Source organism: Macaca thibetana, chromosome 9 (genome assembly GCF_024542745.1).
Source record: "Macaca thibetana thibetana isolate TM-01 chromosome 9, ASM2454274v1, whole genome shotgun sequence".
NCBI lineage: Eukaryota > Metazoa > Chordata > Mammalia > Primates > Cercopithecidae > Macaca > Macaca thibetana.
In genome coordinates, this window is record NC_065586.1 from 31,966,304 (window position 1) to 31,973,521 (window position 7,218).

At 40.6% G+C, this 7,218-nt stretch overlaps 1 pseudogene; it reads right to left on the reverse strand.

Moving 5' to 3' along the window:
* Positions 1 to 1,554: 1,554 nt before the first annotated feature.
* LOC126962333 (40S ribosomal protein S24-like) lies at positions 1,555 to 2,254 on the reverse strand (annotated as a pseudogene).
* Positions 2,255 to 7,218: the final 4,964 nt, after the last annotated feature.

Below are 7,218 nucleotides of genomic sequence, written 5' to 3' on the forward strand. Positions count from 1 at the left end.
GCTCACTGCAACCTCCACCTCCCGGGTTCAAGTGATTCTCCTGCCTCAGCCTCCTGAGTAGCTGGGATTACAGGTGCCCACCACCATGCCCAGCTAATTTTTTGTATTTTTAGTAGATGTTGGCCAGGTTGGTCTTAAATGCCTGACCTCAGGTGATCCACCCACCTTGGCCTCCCAAAGTGCTGGGATTATAGGCATGAGCCACCACGCCCAGCCATCTATTTCTTCTTGAATGAGTTTTAGTAGCTTGTATCTTTTGAGGAATCTCTTTGTTTTATTTGTCAAATTTATTGACAAAATTTGTTTATATATTCCCTAATTATTCTTGTAACACCTGTAAAATTTTTTTTTTTTTTTTGAGACGGAGTCTCACTTTGTCGTCCATACTGGAGTGGCGTGATCTTGGCTCACTGCAACCTCCGCCTCTTGGGTTTAAGCAATTCTCTGCCTCAGCCTCCTGAATAGCTGGGATTGCAGGCGCCCACCACCATGCCCGGCTAACTTTTTTGTATTTTTAGTAGAGACAAGGTTTCACCATCTCGGCCAGGTTGGTATTGAACTCCTGACCTCGTGATCCACCCGCCGCGGCCTCTCAAAGTGCTGGGATTACAGGCATGAGCCACTGTGTCTGGCTCAATTTTTTATTTTATTGTTTTTTCTTACCATTTATCTATTTTCTATGTATTGATTTTCACTGTTATCTTGAATATTTCCTTACTTCTGCTTACTTTGAGTTTAATTTGCTCTGCTTTTTCTAGTTTCTTACTGTGGGAAATTAGATTAATGATTTTATTTAATTAATTAATTTATTTTTTGAGATAGAGTCTCCCTCTGTCACTCAGGCTGGGGTGCAGTGGTGCGATCTTGGCTCACTGCAACCTCTGCCTCTCAGGTTCAGCAATTCTCCTGCCTCAGTCTCCTGAATAGCTGGGATTACAGGCACGTACCATCACGCTCAGCTAATTTTTATATTTTTAGTAGAGATGGGGTTTCGCCATGTTGGCCAGGGTGGTCTCAAACTACTGTCCTCAGATGATCCACCCACCTCAGCCTCCCAAGGTGTTGGGATTACAGGCGTGAGCCACTGTGCCCAACCAGATTAATGACTTTAGATCTTTCTCCTTTTCTAATATAAGTATTTAATGTTACAAGGTTTCCTCTAAGCATAGCTGTACCTATATCCCACACATTTTTATATATTGTATTTTCATTTAATTTAAGATATCTCAAATATCATTTGTAATTTTTTTCATTGCTACATGGGTTATTTCAAAGTCTATTGTTTAGTTTCCAAATATTTGAGAGATTTTCCAGTTATATTTATGTTACCAATTTGGCACATAATTCCACTGTGATCAGAAAACATACTTTCATTTCTTTCTTTCAAATTTATTGAGACATACTATGGCCTAGAATATGACCTTCTTTGATCTATTTTCCATGTGCACTTGAATGCATATTGTGGTGTTCTATTTTTCCACATGAAAGTTTTTAGTTTATTAATCTTCTCATGAAAAACCCACGATGGCTGCAGAAAACATCGTTGCAGCATCTTCACTCCTTGGGCTTTTTGCCGGCACCAGCATTGGCCTTTGCGGCGTCCTGACTTTCTTCATTCTGTTCTTGCCTTCCTTTAATTGCTTTCTTGAGGTCTTTTTCTTCTCATACAAGCCATGTCTTGCAAGTCTATGTCTGGGTCCATTTTTCTTTGCATAATCCAAGGAATCGTAAATCATGCCAAAGCCAGTTGTCTCGCCACCACCAAAATGAGTTCTTTTTTTTTTTTTTTTTTTGAGACGGAGTCTCGCTCTGTCGCCCAGGCTGGAGTGCAGTGGCGCGATCTCGGCTCACTGCAAGCTCCGCCTCCCGGGTTCACGCCATTCTCCTGCCTCAGCCTCCCGAGTAGCTGGGACTACAGGCGCCCACAACCGCGCCTGGCTAATTTTTTGTATTTTTAGTAGAGACGGGGTTTCACCGTGGTCTCGATCTCCTGACCTTGTGATCCGCCCGCCTCGGCCTCCCAAAGTGCTGGGATTACAGGCGTGAGCCACCGCGCCCGGCCAAAATGAGTTCTGAATCCAAATACAAAGATGACATCCAGTGTGGTCTTGTACATTTTGGTGAGTTTTTCCCAAATTTCCGTCTTAGGTACTGTTGCCTTCAGGGTATGAAGGACATCAATCATCATGTGTTTCCTCTGAAGTAGTTGGTTGGTCATGAACTTTCTAATTCAGATAGTTACTGTGTCATTCATGATGGTAGTCAATCCTTAGACCGCCAGGAATGAAAAGAGTGCTGTTTTGTGGTGGAGTGTTATGTAAATGCCAATTAGGGCATGTCGGTTGACAGTGTTGTTCAAACCTTAAATATCCTTACAATAGAGGAGTTATTCATAAATTATTTTAGGCAGTTAGTGAAGGTAAAAGAGTTCTTGGTAGCATTTTCCTTTAATAAAAAGCAGCCCCAAAACCACTTCTTTTCTAACAGAAAACAGCCTGAAAAGTCAAGCTGCAAGCAAGCCGGAAGCTTGCATATGTAAATGCCAGCAGCTGCACCTGAAATCCAGGTACATTCCAACATGTAGACTTCTCCCTCCCTTTCTTTGTTACCACGTGTGGGTGTCATGGCACCAGCCAGGTAAAGCCACGTGTGCAGGTGTCATGGCGACAGCCAGGTAGAAGCCACATTTGCATAATGAAAGATGAGGGTGGGAGGGCTAGTTCCTTTGTGGACTACGTAAATGGCACACCTGGTTACATGAATCCCTGGGCCCTATGTATATCAATCACCGTCTTTTCAAGCCTCTCTGCAAAATCGATCAAATCCCACCCCCAACCTGGAAACTCTCCCTTGGGCGACCCACTTTCTCAGCATGAGGAAGATTTCTCTCTCTGTCTTCTTTTTTGTCTATTAAACTTTCCGCTCCTAAACTCCTCATGTGTGTCTGTGTCCTTAATCTTCTTGGTGGGAGACATTGAACCCTGGGTATTTACCTCAGACAGTGGAGCTGCTTCACTTATTGATTTTTTATGTATTTGTTTTATAATTGCTTAGATTGGAGTGTTGAAATCTGCAACTGTGATGGAGAATTGACTCACTTATCCTTTTGGTTCTATCAGTGTTTGCTTCATGTAGAGACATTCCTCAGTGATACTGTAGGTTTGGTTCCACACACTGTAATAAAGCAAATCACATAAAAGTTTTGGTCCCCCAGTGCAAACAAAGTTATGTTTACACTATACTGTAGTTTAGTGTGTGCAATAGTATTATGTCTTTATAAACTATGTGCATATGTTCAAAATACTTTACTGCCAAAATATTTTGACACAGAGACACAAAGTGAGTATGAACTGTTGGAAAAATGGTGCTGATACACTTACTCAACACAGGGTTGTCACAATTTGTAAAAAGTACAAAATCTGTGAAGTACAATTAAGTAAAACACAATAAAATGAGGTATGCCTATCTTTTGAAACCTTTCATTAGGAGTATACAAATTTAAAATTGTTGTATTTTCTTGGTAAATTAAATCTTTCTAAAATGTGCCACTTGATTCGCGGTAATATTCATTGTCTCTCTTTCACTTTGTGTGATACTAATCTAGCCACTCCAGTTGTCTTTTCATTCATTTTTCCTGAATATGTCTTTATTCATCCTTTTATGTTTAACCTCTGTGTTTTTGTAGTTAATGTCAGTTTCTTGTAGTCAGCATACTTTTGGATCTTGATTTTTTAATCCAACTTGATGAATCTCTGTCTTTTAATTTAAGTGTTTTGATAATTGATATTTAATGTAAGTATTGATATGGTTGAGTTTAATTCTATCATCATTATGTTTCTAAATATCTCATCTGTTCTTTTCTCCTTTTTTTTTTTGTTTTTTTTTTTGAGACGGAATCTTGCTCGTCACCCAGGCTGGAGTGCAGTGGCGTGATCTTGGCACACTGCAAGCTCTGCCTCCTGGGTTCACACCATTCTCCTGCCTCAGCCTCTCGAGTAGCTGGGACTACAGGTGCCCGCCACCACGCCTGGCTAATTTTTTGTATCTTTATAGAGACGGGGTTTCACCATGTTAGCTAGGATGGTCTCGTTCTCCTGACCTTGTGATCCACCTGCCTCGGCCTCCCAAAGTGCTGGGATTACAGGTGTGAGCCACCGTGCCCGGCTCTTTTCTCCTTTTTTAATTTTTGCTTTGCTTTGGATTATTTGAGTTTTATTTACAACATAATTTTACATCAACATTGGTTCATTAGTTATATCCCTCTTTATTTTTTTTAAGTGGTTGCTCTAGGGTTTACAATATGTATCTTTTTTTTGGAGACAGGATCTCGCCCTGTTGCCCAGGATAGAGTACAGTGGCATGATCTTGGCTCACTGCAACCTCTGCCTTCTGGGTTCAAGAGATTCTCCTGCCTCAGCCTCCTGAGTAGCTGGGATTACAGATGCATGCCACCATGCCCAGCTAATTTTTGTATTTTTAGTAGAGACAGGGTTTTGCCATGTTGGCCAGGCTGGTCTCAAACCTCAGGTGATCCACCCACCTCAGCTTCCCAAAGTTCTGGTATTACAGGCATAAGCCACCACGCCTACCATACAATATACATCTTTAACTTACCATAGTTAGCCTTCAGCTAATATTATATTACTTCACATATACTGAAATAATCTTTCAACAGCATATTGCCATTTCTGCTTTGTCTCCTGTATAATTGTTGTCATGTATTTCACTTCTGCATATATGATAACCCTCAAATATATTGGTTTTGAAAGACATCAAAAATAAGAAAAAAGCCTGATATGTATTTAGATATTTGCCATATCTTATGCTATTTATTCCTTTGTTTATATCCAAGTTTCTATGTAGAATCATGTTGCTTTTATCCAAATAACTGTTTTAAACATTGTTTGTAGTGAAGATATGCTGGTAGTTAATTACTGCAGCTTTTGCTTAGCTGAAAATTCCTTATTTGACCTTCAGTTTTGAAAGGCGTTTCTTATAATGCTCTCCATTATCTTCTGGCTTGTATTTTTTTTTTTTTTTGCGATTGAGTTTTGCTCTTGTTGCCCAGGCTGGAATGTAATGGTGCAATCTTGGCTCACTGCAACCTCCTTTTTGAAGTTCAAGTGATTCTCCTGCCTCAGCCTCCTGAGTAGCTGGGATTTCAGGCATGTACCACCATGCCTGGCTAATTTTTGTATTTTTAGTAGAGACAGGGTTTCTCCATGTTGGTCAGGCTGGTCTCGAACTCCTGACTTCAGGTGATCCCACCCGCTCAGCCTCCCAATCAAAGTGTTGGGATTATAGGCATGAGCCACTGTGCCTAGCCTTGTATTTTTTTTGTTGTTGTTTTTTGAGTCCAAGTCTCACACTGTCCCCCAGGCTGGAGTGCAGTGGTGCGATCTCCACTCACTGCAACCTCCACTTTCTGGGTTCAAGCGATTCTCCTGCCTCAGCCTCCCAAGTAGCTGGGATTACAGGTGCCTGCCACCATGCCCAGCTAATTTTTTGTATTTTTAGTAGAGACGGGGTTTCACCATGTTGGCCAGGCTGGTCTTGAACTCCTGACCTCGTGATCCACCTGCCTCGGCCTCTCAAAGTGCTGGGATTACAGGTGTGAGCCATCATGCCCGGCCAATACATAAAATTTTTAATTGTCAACTATAACTCAGTAAAGTTGGGGAAAAAGATTTAAGGTAGTGCTTAGTAGATTATCTCATCTGGACAAAAGAGATCCTCAGACTTTTTGTGAATATAAAGTTTTGTCTCCTTGTGGCCTTAATCTTATCTTAATCTTTTATGAATATAAAGTTGTGTCTCATCTGTGGCCTTAACCTGTATGACCTGATTGAATATATTTCCACATGTGTACTGGCCATTAATTTCTTTTCTGTGAAATGCCTTCATTTCTTATCATTTTAGAGAAGGGGATGTTCTTCCAGGGAATATAATGAGCATCACCTCCATTTAGGTAGATGAACTTGAAAACACTGAAATACCAGTCTCCTGAACATTTCGGCCAACAGAAGCAGCCCCTCCCTCTAATTAGGAGAGAGCAGAATTCCACTGTCTGGAAACCAGGCAAAGGTCTCACCTAAGGCAGACAGATTGCAAGATGGCACTTGTTCTTCTAAAAATCTGCCTTTGTTTATTCTTACTGCATCTAGACAAATAACTGGGTTTGGTCTCAGGAAGGTCTAGGCCGGGAAGTACTATCCCTATAATAAGAGAAAATGTATTATCCTCCTCACCCCGAAACCTGCAGGACTTGGGTAATATGTACTAGTAGCCAGGAGAGCAAGTATGAAAGTGTATATTGAAGGTATTGTTTGTGTGGGCAGGGGAATGGAATATAAACCCGGATGGGTGAGAGTTTATTGATGGGGATTCACATCAGTGTGAGTCTTCCATGACTCATGATTTAACATCCTGGCAAGGATTCTTGTGGCCCATCCTAACAATCTTCTGCATTGAGACTTAAAACGATGGCCCAAATTAAATGAGGTAAAGTTGCCAACATTGCCCTGACAGAATAATAGAAAGGGTTCAGATGGTTTAGAAAACTGGTTATGCTAGAATGAATTCATCATGTAGAACCCAGAAACTTACCAGCTCATTATGTTCCCTAGAAGAACATTCCCTTCTCTAAAATGATAAGAAATGAAAGCATTTCACAGAAAAGAAATTAATGGCCAGTACACATGTGGAAATATGTTCAATCAGGCCATACAGATTAAGGCCACAGATGAGACACAACTTTATATACACAAAAGATTAAGACAAGATTAAGGCCACAACGAGACAAACTTTATATTCATTAAAGTCGGAGGATCCCTTTTGTCCAGACGAGATAATCTACTAGGCACCACCTTAAATCTTCCTGAGGTCTTTTCCCCCGACTTTATTGAGGTATAGTTGATAATTAAAAATTTTATGTATTTAAGGTAAACCACTTGATGATTTGATATATGTATACACTTTGAAATATTCACCACAAGCAAGGTAATAACATACTCTTACCTCATATAATGACCTTTTTTCCTTTTTGTGGTAAGCACACTATAAACAAATTTCAAGTATACAATATTGTTAACTATAGTCACATTGCTGTACATTAGATCTCTCGAACTTACTTATCTTGCATGCTGAAACCTTGTACTCCTTGGCCAACATCTCCCCATCTTCCCTTCCCCACAACCCCTGATAACCACCATTCTACTC